The 16,834-nt window shown below is 36.8% G+C and overlaps 1 protein-coding gene and 1 non-coding gene across 2 annotated transcripts in view; one reads left to right on the top strand and one right to left on the bottom strand.

The window, feature by feature from the left end:
• RAB27B (RAB27B, member RAS oncogene family) overlaps window positions 1-16,020 on the bottom strand; it is a 158,709-nt gene extending 142,689 nt beyond the window's left edge. The window contains exon 1 of the mRNA XM_004266113.4: window positions 15,947-16,020. The gene's annotated coding sequence lies outside the window, so the exon portion shown is untranslated. The remainder of the gene's footprint in view (window positions 1-15,946) is intronic.
• Window positions 2,604-2,711, top strand: LOC117200043 (U6 spliceosomal RNA). Its single transcript, XR_004481473.1, has one exon. It is a non-coding gene; the product is annotated as a U6 spliceosomal RNA (small nuclear RNA).
• Window positions 16,021-16,834: the final 814 nt, after the last annotated feature.

The raw sequence follows: 16,834 nt of genomic DNA on the forward strand, positions 1-16,834 counted from the left end.
GTTCCATAAAATTATTCACGCTACCCACTAAGCCTCTCCCTTGTGTATCTGGTCTCCTCTCCTATTACTCTCCTCTCTTTCACATTTTTCTATCCATAGGTACCCCCTTGCTCTTTCTTGAACATGGCAAACACACGCCCAATGCAAAGCCCAAGATATCTGCCATATGCCATTCCCTCTGTCATAGGTGCTCTTCCTGCATTTGTTATCTGTGTGGCTCCTTCACTCACTGAACTTAGGTCACTGCCTAAGGACCGCATGGTCAGAGTTTCCTTCCCTTACCATTCAATCTAAATCAGTCACACTCTCTCAACTCTTTCTCTCCTTTAATTATCCCCATCTAACAAACTATAGATGTATTAGTATATTTAGTATACTATCCAGAGGTCCAGGATAAAGGGGATTCTATCACTGGATCTGGTACATAGTAGGCACTCAATATTTACTGAATGAATAATGGAATACTTGTGCTAAAAAAAACTCACAATTCAGTTATAGTAAGAGGATGTAAAATGTTGAAAACTACAGCATATAAAAGCTAAATAGCATTATACTTGAATGATATTCTACAATCTAGTACAGAATTAAGGGGCAGATATGACATACTTGGTATAGACCATAAGTTTGATGTCCTTGCATGCTTGAATGCTGTTATACAGGACCAGGAAGGAAAATGATTCTCTCTGTTTCTAAATATCCTGTCCCAAAATGAAAGACACACTTTTGAGGATAGCCAGTTTCTGCAGGCTTCCAAAAGTAGAACAGGGTCTGATTACTATAAATAGTTGTCCCTACAGTATGAGTTGACATGGATGCAAAATTTACAAGGTTTTCTTGCATGCTCGAGGAAATGAGATCTCCCGTCGATGTCCTGGGATATGGCCACTATCTGCAGAGGGAACCAGAATGTTATACAGCCGAGAACACATGGCCAGCAGTCACTACTTGTGGCTTGGCTGTGTTCACTCTCACAATCTGGAAACCCAGAAACTGTGGGCACCACACTGGTTTACACCTACCACTCAGCTGTCTTCAGGGCACCTGTGCTTTTTTAAAAATTTTTTATTTTATACTGGAGTATAGTTGATTAACAATGTTGTGTTAGTTTCAGGTGTACAGCAAAGTGCTTCAGTTATACATATACATGTATCTATTCTTTTTCTTTTGATGACTTGCTATGTACTCAGTAAATGCAAATAAACTTGATTATTGGCAGAAGGAAAACACAGAAATAAAGGTAAATCTATCGCAGAAATAGCAAATGAATTCTTTTTTTAATTATTATTTTTTATTGAAGTATAGTTGATTTACAATATTCTATTAGTTTCAGATGTACAGCAAAGTAATTCAGTTATACATACATGTATATATCTATTCTTTTTCAGATTCTTTTTCATTATAGGTTATTAAAAATATTGCATATAGTTCCCTGTGCTATACAGAAGGTCCTTGTTGTTTATCTATTTTATATACAGTAGTCGTGTATCTGTTAATCCCAAACTCCTAATTTATCCCTTCCCCTCTTTCCCCTTTGGTAACCATAAGTTTGTTTTTTATGTCTGTTGAGTCTATTTCTGTTTTGTAAATAAGTTCATCTGTATCACTTTTTTAGACTCCACATATAAACGGTATTATATGATATATGCAAATTAATTCTTAGGAAATAAATTGTGACTTAAGCAGCCTTATACTTTTTAATATGTGTATATCTGACACTAACTTCTTCCTGCCTTCCATAATTATGAGTTAAAGTAATTGTATACACATGCTTTTAGGTTTTTAAAAACAAGCTGGGGGCTTCCCTGGTGGCGCAGTGGTTGAGAGTCCACCTGCCGATGCAGGGGACACGGGTTCATGCCCCGGTCTGGGAAGATCCCACGTGCCGCGGAGCGGCTGGGCCCATGAGCCATGGCCGCTGAGCCTGCGCGTCCGTAGCCTGTGCTCCGCAACGGGAGAGGCCACAACAGTGAGAGGCCCGCGTACCCGCAAAAAAAACCAAACAAAAAAAACAAGCTGGGATGCTTATAAGCTCAGAAAGATGAAACCGAATGCAGAAATTTTAACTGCAAAATAAATTGCAGTTGTAACAGTGTCTCCAACACCACGTTGCACTGCACCCACCTTTATGACTCAGAGAAAAGCCTTTCTTGGGAGATAGTGCTCCAAGAAGCTTATAGCTTCCTCCAGGGTGACAATTAAGTCACCTCTACAAGCAGTAGCCTTAGAAGGATTTCCTTCCAGTCATTTGTTCTAATCAGGAGATAAGACTACGTTAGACTCCTTTTCCCTTGCAAGTTTTACACATGAAAACCTTCACTCTTCAATGAAAAGCTGTATTAACTTCTATGTTGAAACATACATTAATTTGTAGCACAAGCCTTCAGGCTAAAACCAACCCCTCAAGACTGATTTTGCCAGAAGGAAGAATGTCAGAATTCCCAGAGCCTCTTTTCCTGCGTAGCTAAACTCTAGAATATGTCTTCAAAAATTACAGAGGTCTCAAGTTCTTACCTACTGCCACCTTCTGCCTCTAGGCAAGAGGAGAACCAATCCATCAAGGCTGAGAGGTAGGTCACTTTTTTATTTCGCAAAGGACTTGCAGGGTTTTTACTTCAGCAGCACATTCAATAATGTTGGAATGCTACACAGAAGCTTAGCATGGCCATTCTGTAGGGGTGACATGCTAATTTCTATACATATATTTTTTATTTGTTTTTGTTTGGTTTTTTTTGCGGTACGCGGGCCTCTCACTGTTGTGGCCTCTCCCTTTGCGGAGCACAGGCTCCGGACGCGCAGGCTCAGCGGCCATGGCTCACGGGCCCAGCTGCTCCGTGGCATGTGGGATCTTCCTGGACCAGGGCACGAACCCGTGTCCCCTGCATCGGCAGGCGGACTCTCAACCACTGCGCCACCAGGGAAGCCCTATACATACATTTTTTAAAAGCTCGATGTACAACAGAGTATGTAGTGCATTAACTTTTGTATAACAAAAGGGGAGGAAAGACTATATATTCATATTTGTCTGTATTGGCATAAAAAAACACAGAGTAGGTAATAAAACTGATAGCTTAGGGAACAGAGGTTTGGAGAACTTGATGGGTGGGGAGAAGAATGGAGGTGAGTCTACTTGGTGTAGGCTTATTGCTTGGGTTTTGAATCAGGACAATTTATTACTTATTCAAAACTTTAAAAGGTCCCATAGGAAGACATGGTCTTTCTTAATAATATTTAATTTTGTTTTACCTTTGAAAATAATTGTGATACCACTTCGTTCTTTGGTTGTGCATACCAAAGATATAATGCAATATCCATCACTTCTAAGACATGCTTCTTGTGAAAATAGACCACAATTAGATTATGATCATGAATAAAAACCCAGGTAGGCCTTATTGAAAATAAAGACCAAATTTTTCATCTTGACATTTTTGCCCTGCTGAATTTCTTAGCTGTCTTTCTTGTAATAATAAAAATGCACCAGAAATAAAATAAAATTTCTCTCTATTTCATTATTTATATCACCAATCAGTAAAAAAAAAAAAAAAAAAAAAGCTGTCTAGTGAGGTCCTACTGTATTTTGGTGTATATATCCTAACCTTTACATTTTACAGATGAGGGAAACTGTGGCTCAGGACATTTCAGTTACTTGCTCACTTTGCTAGCCCAGCATACATGCCCAGCTTTGTCTGATTAGAAAGCTCTCACTCTGCCCAGAGAACCACTGCAGCTTCTCCCAAGGCATGATTCTTCTTGAAAGCAAGTGATACGTTGACCAGAAATGTTCCGCTGCTAAGCTGTGGAAACTCAGGCAGGCATCTTATAAATGAAAAATCAGAGAGAAGTTTCTTATTTCTTTTCCTGCTCTAACATCCAGATGAGTTATGCTACATTGCTGCCTACAATGAAAATAGGTTCTGGAAAGTGCATTAGAAAAATGATCTGACTGCTAAAATGTTTATCCAACGGATGGAAAGAATGTCTTATCATTTCCTTCCTAACCCTGAGGCTCTATAACTCTTTCTATTTAGACCTCTGAGGAGTTAGGTAGACAGTGCCTATGAATTATTTCATTATCCAAAGCACTGGTTAATAAATGTATAAGATAAAACCACTCTTCTATGATGATCCTCAATACTACTGCCTTATGTAGAGTCAGTCAAATAACTGAACTTTAATAATATTAAGCATGGGATGAATTCTTCCTCTAGTCATGTGCAATTGCCACCAGACCGTGCACAAACCATAAACGACCAAACAAAAACAAAACGTAAATGGGACTATATCAAAATTAAAACCTACTCCTCTTAAGGAAAAAAAAACTGTTATGAAAATAGAAAAACAAACAAAACTAAACACACTTTCACCATACAACTGAGCAATCATGCTCCTTGGTATTCACTCAAATGAACTGAAAACTTATGTCCACACAAAATCTGCACATGGCTGTTTACAGCAGCTTTACTCATAACTGCCAAAACCTGGAGGCAACCAAGACACCCTCCAGTAGGTAAGTGGATAAATAAACTGTGGTACATCTTGACAATGGAATATTATTCAGCACAAAAAAGAAACGAGCTATCAAGCTATGAAAAGACATGGAGGAGACAACTGCGTATGACTAAGTGAAAGAAGCCAATCTGATAAGGCTCCATACTGTATGATTCCAACTATGTGACATTCTGGAAAGGCAACACTATGGAGACAATAAAAAGATCAGTCGTTGCCAAGGGTTGGAAGGCATGGATGAACAGGCAGAGCACAGAGGATTTTTAGGGCAGTGAAAATACTATACACGATACTATAATGATGGATATAAGTCATTATACATTTTTTCAAACCCATAGAATGTACACCAAGGGTGAACCCTAAGGTAAACTATGGACTTTGAATGATAATGGTGTGTCAATGCAGGTTCATCAGTTTTAACAAATGTACTACTTTGAATGGGGGATGTCGATAATGGAGGCGGTTACGCAGGTGGTTGAGGGGGAGGTGTATGGGAACTCTCTGTACCTTCCTCTCAATTTTGGTGTGAACCTAAAACTGCTCTAAAAAAAATAAAGTCTTGTTTAAAAAAAAAGCATAGAATGAGAGAAGATATTTGCAATACATATATCTTACAAAGGATTTGTAACCAGAAAATATAGAAATCTCTTACAACCCTGTTACAAGCAGCTCAACACAAAAGTGGGCAAAAGATTTGAACAGATACTTCTCAAAAGAAGATAAATGTCTAATGAACCCAAGTAAAGATGCTCAACTCCATTCGTCTATCAGAGACTGATTTAACTTGACATGCAAATTAAAATTACAGTGAGCTACCACTACACACCCACAGGGAAGGTTTACTTAAAGACGTTAATAATATCAGGTGCTGGTGAAGATAAGGAGAAACTAGAACTCTCAACCATTTCTGCTGGGAAACCAAACTAAAATAAACACAACGCTAAATGTAAACTTATCATACAGCAAAGCAATTCCACTCTTAGGTGCTCACCAGGAGAAATAAAAACACAATTCTACAAGAAGTCTTGAAAATCAAGGTTCATACCAATTTTATTCATGGCAGCCAAAAAATGAAAACTACCTAAATGTCCATCAGTAGGAGAATGGATAAACAAATTGTAGTATATTCATAAGATGGAATACTAAGAAATTTTTTTAAAAATCTTGAACTACTTAGATATGCAAGGACATGGGTGAAACTCAAAAACATTACATATGAAAGAAGCCATACACAAAAGGATACATACTGCATGATTTCATTTATATGTAATTCTTGCTAAGGCAAATGAATTTATAGTGATAAATAGGATATCAGAGGTAGCCTAAGGCCAAGATTGATTGCAAAAAGACATCAGGGAATTTTGGGGGGGTGACGATAATATTCTCTATCTTGAATGTGTATACAGGAGTACACATTTTTCAAGATGCATTAAGTTGTAAATTTAAAATAGGTGTCTATTTTATGTAAGTACACCACAACAAAGTTGTTTTATGGAAAAAAGTTCTTGTCAAGATCAGGTTCTGTCACAACTAAGCAAAAGATGAAGATAAAATTTTTCTTTAATTTTTAAAAAATATTGTGAACGTGTTTATGTTCTAAAAATGTTTAAGGTAGAGATACATTATGTAAAATTCTGACTACAATGTCTGAGATATGGTAGGTGATCAACAGATACTAATTTCATTCTTTTTTCCAGTTGTTTGTGTGTGGAAAATGTAAGTAAATACTGAGAGATACAGCAAAAGGACAAGATTATGAGTCAATGGTTAGTCATCTAAGAACAATGAGAGGAGTTTAGTATTTTATGAAAGGTCGTCCCTCTTGTGATTTTTAATATGACCTGGGTTTCAGAATGTCCTTGCTGTTTACATTCTTAACTCTGGCATCTCTCACTTTTTATTGGACTCATTTGGCGTTTAGTACACATTTCCTATATTAGACATTTCATTTTTAAGCAAACATCCTTGTTTTTCAACTCTGTCACCAATTCTTAGAAGGCAAGAATCATGCCTGATACCTTTTATTTTTGTATTGCTGATTTGCACAGAAGAAGCATTCAATAAAATTTGAATATTGTTGATGAGATGGATAGTCTCATCTTTGAAAATATTGTTGATGAGATTGATAGCCTCATCAATATTATTTAATCAAATAAATTAAATATTATTAACTTCCATATAAAATGAAAAACTTTGATTAAGTCAGATATTTTAAGGTCATTTTCTTTCTCTTAATATATTTATAAACCTACAATCCTTCATTTATTCAGTTGCTTAGTCTCTTAATAAACACACATTGAACATCACTGGCCAAGCATTAAGTGCTGGAAATACAGAGATTATTATGTGCTCATATTCTAGAAAAAATGTCAAATACAGCAACAAATTTATAACGGTGGGTCAAATGCATCATGAGAAGTGTGTGGACAGGGAGAAAGATGGTGCTGAGATAAGGTTCCAGATAAAGTTCACAAAGAAAATTCTGATCCATCCATTCATTATCTAATCTAAAATTCTGCAATCAATGTAATGTCACTTAGATATCTGAATGTAGATGGTCTATAATTGATACTATCAATAAAGATTGAGTTATTTGGGCATTAAGATTGTGGCTATTTTCCCAGGCAAGGACAGTAACTCCTCTTCTCTGGTTACTTAAACACCTGCAGTTATGCCTAAAGACAGTAAGCCCATCCAAGCCTTCACTTTTATTTATGAGAAAGAAACTTTGTTTGCATAAGACAGCCCAGAGAGTCAACAGTGAACCCATAAATTAGGATATGAAGTTGATGTCTTCCATTTTGGACCTCAGTGGAAGGTCAAGGCGACTACTATGGGCAGCTTTCTTCCACAGAGGGAAACATTTCTGGCAATTCTGAATGAGAAGCAGGTCACAAGGATTTTGTCTACTTATGCATTTCCTTGATTGCAATTTGATATAAGGAGGTAATCTGGGCCAATCTGCTCTCTCTCTCTCTTTTGGCCAAAAAAGGGGAAATAGCATTAGGAAAACAGTTCAAGTTATTACATCTTCATTCAGTTGAAAACTCAAATGCTCATGCTACCTCGTTGGTCAGGGACCTTCTATATGATGTTTCCTTTATGAAATTTTCCACCGCCTGCAACTTTCCCTTACCCAGAAAATCCCTCCTTATCCTCCAGATCCTAATTTACACGGCACTTTCTGAAAGATGGCTTTCTTGGCTGCATGCCTTCAAATACACAACCAGCTCCTATCCCAACAGATTAGTAAAGTTTCCCTCATATGCTCTCACACTGCTTCTTCATAAAGCTTACAACATTTGTGATTAATTAGTTATTTGTTTATTTTCTGCCTTCCTTACCAGTCTGCACCCTCTGTATGGGCAGACACTGTTTCTATCTTGTTTGTACTATAGGCACCTAACAGCTATTTGTTTAATAAATGAAATTTACACACAGTAATGAAATTCAGGGAAATAATGCTTTCAGCTTGTTAACGAGAAATCCAAGATAAAGCATTTATCTATTACATAAGTAATTCTCACAATTTTTAAATAGCATCCTAGTTTGATAATGTTGTATTTCCCTTCTGCACTATTGAGCATTACTATAAAACCTAAGGTTCTATTTAACATAGAAGTTACTTTTATGGCAATATGTGTAATTCCATTTTATCATAATTAAACACAGAAAAATAAAGTGCTATGTGAAGCAAAGGCAAAACTTTCTTTAGATACTATGGTTGTCCTGACTCACATCTTTTCTGTTTTGACCCTACTCTGGTTTACCAGAACCATTCACAACATCCCAACTTCTATGGTTTCCTAAGAGGTTTGACTGAATCACATTGAATAATTCAAATGATACATATTATGGTAGCATTGTATTTTTTCAAAGTGTGCACTGCTCTAAAGTCATTTTTATACTGCTAACAAAATACATCACGTATCATATAATCACCCTGTTTTGGCATGATTGTGCTACGTAAAGTCTATTCAGATAGTAGTCATTTACTATTGAGTTTTACTTTTAGATGGTTATAAATTCTACCACAATTAAGACTGTCAGAAAATTTTTCTGAAAGTTGGAAACAAGGCAAAAAGGTGGGGAACTTATCCTTATCCATAAAAGGTCGATGGCCACCTAAGGATTGTCTAGGCAGGAGCAGTGCTATCCCAAAGAAATTTCCATGAAGATAGAAATGCTGCCCAATATGGTAGCCCCTAAGCCAGTACAGCCATTGAGCATGTGAAAAGTAGACAGTGGGGCTAAGGATCTAAAAGCTTTATTACATTTGATTTTAATTAATTTGAGTTTAAATTTTAATAGCCATATTTAAAGAATTAGTGGCTACTTTATTTATTTACAGGTCTAGAGGAATGTACTACTTGTCTCATTTATTATTATTTTTGAATTTTAGAATTTTATTTATTTTTTATACAGCAGGTTCTTATTAGTTATCCATTTTATACATATTAGTGTATATATGTCAATCCCAATCTCCCAATTTATTATTATTAAAACACCTAGACTTAGTAAAATTACTTGTTAATTTGTAGAATTTTATCTAATAGATATGCAAATCATTTTTGCCCAGTGGAGCAAATAACCCCAAAGATTTATGACCTGTTAGATATTAGCCAGTTTTCAAATCTGACGTAGTAATTTTGCTTTAACATATCTTTGTTAATTTGCCTATGTATACATAATGCTTCAAATTTTCTCCAAAGCGATCGTAACATCTGGTTTCTTTATTAATTAATATGTGCAACTGTTTATATTTGTTCATTTTATATTTTCCAGAGAGGCATGATTTGAAAATTAGACTTTAGCAGTTTTGGAGGTCACCCCCAAAAGCCCCTAAAATTCACTTATAAAATTATTTTTGAGATTTCTCAGAGAGCACCCGATAAATGACAAAGATTTGTTATTTTACTCTATAAAAGTGAAAAAAATTGCTAGAAATAATTAGGTTTGTTTGGCAGTTTCGTAGTTACTAATTAGTTCAATACTATTATATAAGAGCTGTAAAATCAGAATAGAGACTCAGACTTCCTTAGGCTAATTTGCATAGATAAAGTGCTAATATAAATATTTCGGAAACGAGATGCTTTGTGGGGAAGGCCCTGGAGATTCTTCAGTGCCTTCCGTAATATGTTGTTGTCTCAGAGAAAACATTGGTCAAACCATTATGAGAGCCCTATTAAAGAATTTTACTCTCCTCTCTTCTGACATCATTGGTTATTGTCAGAAATTAACAGCCTATCAGTCTCATCATCAAACAGTTCTCTGTTTTTGGACGCCTGCCTGAAGGCGCTGCTATAAGCTATAGGCTAGAATCGGTGTCTTCGACAAAGAAGGTCAGTCCAGGAGCCTCATACAAAGGACAGTACCAGTACTCTTCAAAGAATAGACTCTGCGGGATAGGCTTCTAAACTCACATGGCTTAGACAGCTTTCAGGCTGTACCAGTGAAATGAGTCAGGTGTTGCTGGACTCCTTGTAATCTAGAAGCAGGCATACTGCATGAAAGGATTAACCACCAGGACTAAATGAGCTCATGAGGAAAAAGCAAGTGTGATTATTTGTCTGGAATATGTTTGGCATTATTTTAACATTCTATTTTTTAATGAGCATATAAGGAAATGCTTTCTCTTTCTTCTTAAGTTATCTCTAATCCTAACATTAGAAAGTTATGCTTTTGTAAACTGAAATTAAATGTTCTAAATGGTATCTGAGTCTCACCAACCCACTTGGAATTTAGAAGTAAATATTTTTTACTGAGTCTCCTTCCTTTCCATGGCAATAAATATATATATATATAATAAAATAATAAAAATTATAATATAAAAATAATAAAATAATTTAAAATCTCCATAGTATCAATAGGAATCTATCACCATATTTACCAGGATATAACTACACAAATCAGTGTTGCAACCAAGTCTATGCTTGGAGTGTCACATTTCAGATGGATTCTTACTTAAGTATGGCAGCTTATCATTATAGAACATATGCGGAGTGGACGCCCACAAAGCCTTTCTAGGAAGCTGATCTAGTAGGTTAGGGAACTTAGCAAATTTGAGGGAGCTCTAAAAGAGAAGCTTTCACCTAAATGTATAGGTATTGCAGGTGAAATCTAGTGGAAAGAGTGTTTTGGGGTTGGTTTCCTAGCCTTAAGATAGAAGAGGTATTAAAAGTGAATTTTAAAAGTCCAACTTAAGATTCCTTATGAAAATTTCCAGACAGAAGTAAATTTTGTGGGGGAAAATACTTAAAAGTCACTCATAGCAATTTTACACTTCAAAATTATATATATACTGTGGCTGTTTGTGTACAGGTATATATTTTAGGGCTGCATACTGATGAGATGGTAAAACTCCAAAAGTGTTTAGATGTGAGTCACTCCAAGTATCAATAAACTATCATCTTCACCAATGAACTCACTTCTTCAACTTGAGCCTGAACCCTGTGCTGTGTGCTGTGAAGTGCCACATTCATCTCACTGAACTTCTCGAGAAGTTGTGTTTGACAGGCCAAGTCCAGGAAGCACAGTGCTGGCAAGGGACATGTATCTAACCTCCTTGGGTGTGGTCATCTCCGTCGGGCATTCCCTAGAAGGAACAGCACCTTAATTAATCCCCATCCAGCACTGTGCTAGTGGGTTCTGAGGAGGCGATCAAAAATATACCATAACTGCATCTGACAAAGCTCCTCATGGAGACTTGGTCTTTAGGAAATTCAGGAGCATTGTTCTCTTTTTCTGCTGTCTGTGGAAGGGGCTATCTTTTCTGCCTCAACTCTGTGATTATAGAATCACCTGAAGAATTTAAAGGGAGACAGGAGTGATAAAATAGTCCAATACTTGTTTATTTGACTAGGTATTCAAAGGAGTGAATTCATAAAGTTGCAACAATACTTTATAAGTTATAATGGAAATTTAAATCTGCCCCAGATATTGTCATGGACACTCGATATGCTGTCTCATTTTTCTCAAAACTCTGTAAAGAAAATCTCATTCTTCTCAAAACTCTGTAAAGTTTTATCAAGGGGGTGGAATGCTCAAGATTTCAAGGTTTAAGAATGACACAGAATGGATTTAAATTGCAGTAGGTTTGCACAAAGTCTGCTCTTATTCTATTAGAGCACATGCTGCCCTCTGCTTGGCTGCATCTTTTACTGGGATCCCTGATGATACGTCACTTTTTCAGGGAACCTTCTAGACAACTACATCTAAAAAAGCCACCAAGTCGTTCTTTATCTTAGCACTCTCTTCTAATTTTCAAGTTAGTACCTATCAGAGATATTCTGTAAGAAATTATAATAATAATTTTTAAGAAGTTTAATAATCATGTGTTTGGTTCATAATATTTGTTTGTTGCCTATTTCCCTTCACAAAATGATGGAATGATGGAGACCATGAATGTTCGACATACCTTGTTTACTAGTCTAAATTCCATACCTGACATACATTAAGAAATTGATAAATATCTATTTTTAAAAAGATAATCCATTATTATTTTAAACAGAAATAATAATAAAAAGATAATCCAGAAATATTAAATGCTGTGTCCGTAAAATTTTACATTAACTCCAAAGTGCAAACTGCAATTATTACATTATATGTGGGGGAATAGCAAAGCTCATTTGCAACTTAACATCTATGAAATCATGATTAATATTTGTCAACAGTTTCCTTAGAGTTTTTAACTTCTTCCCTCTTCAATAAAAGACCTAAGGGAAGGGACTGAGCATATATTTATTAGTCGTGTCCCATGTTTATATCAGTTACAGTTGTGAGAATCAGGAGGGACAATTAATGTTTGGGATGAATCAGCTTATCAACAATGCACGGCACACATTTCATATTGTTAATGGCTCTTTTCTACCCAAAGGCTGTGTCTCATCTATTTAAAAGCCTTCTGCTGTACCTACAAACTTATTTCTTTATACGTAAAATCAATTTCTGTAAACGACATCTTTGCTTTCGAAAAAAGCTTCTTCCGAAAAAATTTTCGGGATAAAAATGGATAATCGCTTACCCCTTGCCAAACTCCAGCAAAATACAAAACTTATCCCTCCTGGTTTGCACAACTGTAACTGTTGCCACTAATACTCTTTCATTCCATTCCCTTTAGGTCTTTTATTTAATAAGGGAAAATCATAATTAGATTTCAAAGAAATTCTCAAGTGACATATAATTCCTATTTATTGTGGCTTGTATATGTGGCCAACAGAATCTGAAAAACTCATGTAATCACCGTGCAGGACAAATTGAGAAGGACTATTTGTCATTTCTTTACATTTGTTTCTTTACCCCTTCAACAAACACGAAGTGCTTCCCATTGGAAGACAACCCCCAGCTGCATTTTCCACAGCTTCTACCAGGAGACATCTCTTCTTACTCAAAGCACAGGTGCTCAGAAAACCAAAATAAAAGTAAACTGAAATACCAGAACAAGTTTGGCTGATGTGTCTTTTCTCCCTTCACGCTGGTTTCTTCTAGGTGGTTTAGCCGTGTAAAAGCTATTTTTTTCCATCTTTCTTAAAGGTCTTACTAAGCACCAGTTTCAAATGGAACGTTATGTTCTTTAGAAGCTCCCCCCCCCCGAAGGCTGCAGGCAAAATCGGTGTAACCAGATTTGCTATCCAGATTTGCTATCTGCTGAACCTCTTTAAATAAAAATATGTATGTAAAATTAATCTTTTAGAAATACCTACCTTACTTAATCAGTAAATCTAGACAATACTGATATTCACCTGGATCTCCAGGGCAAGGAGACTTTTTTTTTTTTTTTTTTTTTTTTTTTGCGGTAGGCGGGCCTCTCACTGTTGTGGCCTCTCCCATTGTGGAGCACAGGCTCCGGATGCGCAGGCTCAGTGGCCATGGCTCACGGGCCCAGCTGCTCCGTGGCATGTGGGATCCTCCCGGACCGGGGCACGAACCCGTGTGCCCTGCATCGGCAGGCGGACTCTCAACCACTGCGCCACCAGGGAAGCCCCTAAGGAGACTTTTGAAGGCCTAAGGGGTTATCCTACTTTCACACTTTAACAAATTAGCTTTCGCTTTTGCTTTTTTTTTTTTTTTTTTTTTGCGGTACGCAGGCCTCTACTGTTGTGGCCTCTCCCTTTGCGGAGCACAGGCTCCGGATGCGCAGGCTCAGAGGCCATGGCTCAGAGGCCCAGCCGCTCCACGGCATGTGGGATCTTCCCGGACCGGGGCACGAACCCGTGTCCCCTGCATCCGCAGGCAGACTCTCAGCCACTGCACCACCAGGGAAGCCCTCGCTTTTGCATTTTATTCTTCAGCTTATACTCCACTTGTTTGCCAGCAATCCCAGATTTCTGCTGCGCACTCTTCCCACTGTCTTCAATTGACTCTAGCCAGTGGACTTAATTTCAGGGCTTAAATTCAGGAAGAAGTTTCAGATTCTGAGAAAAGTATCAAATTCTGAATAAGATCTATGTTCTCAAGATTTTTTCCCCTAAGTCATCACTGAATTCAATGAATCTTTAGACTGAACATAAAATGAAGTTATTTAAAATTATTTATGAGAAGACATGTATGGGTATGACATAAAACTGAAGATTAAGGCTGCAAATCATAGGTTGAGCAAGAATTTTCAAGCTAAGTATTAATTTGAAGAATTGAGTCAACATTCTAAACTTGGAATACAGAAAATGTTTTTAAAAGAGAAAGAGAGAGACTTTATTAACAAAAGTTCATGGAGCTATCTAGTATATTGTTATACCAACTAAAAATAAACTTTAAAAATTACTTTTGCGGCTTTCCTGGTGGCACAGTGGTTGGGAGTCCGCCTGCTGATGCAGGGGACACGGGTTCGTGCCCCGGTCTGGGAGGATCCCACATGCCGCAGAGCGGCTGGGCCTGTGAGCCATGGCCGCGGAGCCTGCGTGTCCAGAGCCTGTGCTCCGCAATGGGAGAGGCCATAACAGTGAGAGGCCCGCGTACCGCAAAAAAACAAACAAAAAAATTACTTTTGCATCACAGAATATTGAAAGGCTGTTACTAACCCCAACCTGATTTCCCTAATTTCCACTAGAAGCAAGGCATTGTCTTCAAAAAAAATTTTCCCTGCTTAAGAAATATTATATAACAATATTAGCATGTTATTTTTATATATTTATATTCACTTGCATTTAAGGATTTGCAAATTAATATAAGCTTTGTAAATTTTTGTTACATTTTGAAAAATATGGGTAGCATATTTGTATAGTAAATATTCAATCAGAATGTTCTAAATTTACCAAGTATGGAACAATAAAATAAAACTCAATTTCTCCCTCCCTCATATCCTCTGTCCCTCTTTCTTCTACAAAATTGAGTTTTAGAACGATAGGTGTATTTTCCAAAGTTTGATACTTAATTTGAAATCTCACTTAGGGTATTCCAATATAGAAAATATAATGTACTTAATTTTTGAAACACTTAAAAGAATTTTAAAATTTATTTTAAAAATTGCTCTCATTGAAGTCACTTTTTCGATACTGATGAATTGCTTTGTGTCTTAGTTTGATATTTTCTTTCCTGAAATAAATTAAATGACACTGTTTATCTTAAAATTTTCTATGAACTGACCATTAATATGACTTAACATTTTATTGAGTTATAAATATGTTTACCTAATACATTTTGGTATAAATTTCCTAAATCTGATCTAACTTCTAAAGTAATAATCTAATCTGACAGTTTGACAAGGCTTTAAAATTTTCAAAGAGATTTTAATGCAGGAAATTTGTACCAAGGCCCTAAAAAAATCAACTTCAATTGATTTGTAAAATACTTAAAAGGAATGTCCAATTTTCTCTGTAGAGTCATCTTTATTTAGGTTTTCTAATAGCAAACTACTCCCTTACCACACATAACCAGATTTATTGTTGAACAAGAAAGGGAATCTAAGGTTATTATTTTTTTTAAATATAATCTACTAATTGTAGTACTGAGTATAGTATGGTCAAGAGAAAGCAAACTAGATTTTTCTTCAGTGGCTTTACACTGAGAGGTACAGAATGGTCTAACAGCTTTCTGGCAGCCCACATTCATGATAAGAGTATTTGAAACCAGAAATAAACGAAGCATAAAAAGACTCCTACACCGCACCACTGCAATGACTAGAAAGGACCTTCTTGAGCTTTGAAAACAGAAAGCAGCGAGCGAGCAAGCAGCCTGCAGCCCTGAGCAAAAGCTCTTTCCCATCAAAACTCTGTTGCAAATCCAGCTTCTCCTCTTGCAAACCCACAGGCTAGAAGAGGGAACCACAGCCACTCCAAAGTGGAGTCTCAGGCCCATCATTAGTGGTTTCTGTCACCTTCTTGGTGCTTTTCCTTCATGAATGAAATATGTAGATGGCATCTTACATTGGATCCTTCAATGAGGAAGAAGGTCAGAAGACGTAGTTAACACAGCCAGCACATTAGAAATCTGTGACCGATGTACTTACACCTCCAAATGCCTCCAGATTTCAGCCTCTGGAAATATCTAGCCCATTTCTTTATGGCACTGTTGCTTCCATCAGCTGTGGAAATTAACATAAAATAATATAGTAACCCAACAAGTGCTGGACAGTGTTCCAGAGCATCAGATTAAGTGAACACTAAAGGCACAGTGACAGTGTACAAAATCTGAATGATAAACAGCAAGTAAATACCTTCCGATCCACCAGAAGGGGGAAGGATGCTGAGCTGCTACTGCTGCTGCCTGCTCTCTTGTGTAACAGCAAAGGCGGCTCAATCCCTCTGACAAGCAGTGAAGCTTGGCTGCCTATTGGCGTCTGGGCGGTCCTAGTGCCTGCCCCAGGTTAGCATACAAGGTAACTCTGAAGAGCCTATTTCTTGTGATTCTTCTAGTGGGTTTCATCAACGGTTTTTCAGGTACGTCAGCTTGTTAAGCATTAGGGAAGTGGGGCTTGGGTTGGAAAAAAGTAATTAGTAAACAGGGTTTCTAATGTTTCCAGATACAGTTGAAACAAACAAAAAGATTACAGATGATCTTGTCTGTTAAATAAACTGTGCTATTGAAAATATTAGAGCCAGAGGGCTTATAGAAAGAAAACTAATTCCCACACCTACTAAACTGACTGTAATCCATGTCTTTTGCTCCCCGCCTCCTATATTTAAAATGTAAAGGGAAAAAAAATGAAGAAGTAGGGGATCTTTAAAAGCTTGATAAATCTTTTATTTGCAAAAAATATTTGTTAAAGACCTAAAAACTCCATGTTTAATATATTCTGTTTAGAAGTCTCCAATAAAATAAATGCAAAGCAAACAAAATAGAGACCTATAGGAGCTTATTCTCTAAGAGAGGCAAAATGTACAAAACTCCAGATAAA

This window comes from Orcinus orca, chromosome 15 (genome assembly GCF_937001465.1).
Source record: "Orcinus orca chromosome 15, mOrcOrc1.1, whole genome shotgun sequence".
Lineage (NCBI taxonomy): Eukaryota > Metazoa > Chordata > Mammalia > Artiodactyla > Delphinidae > Orcinus > Orcinus orca.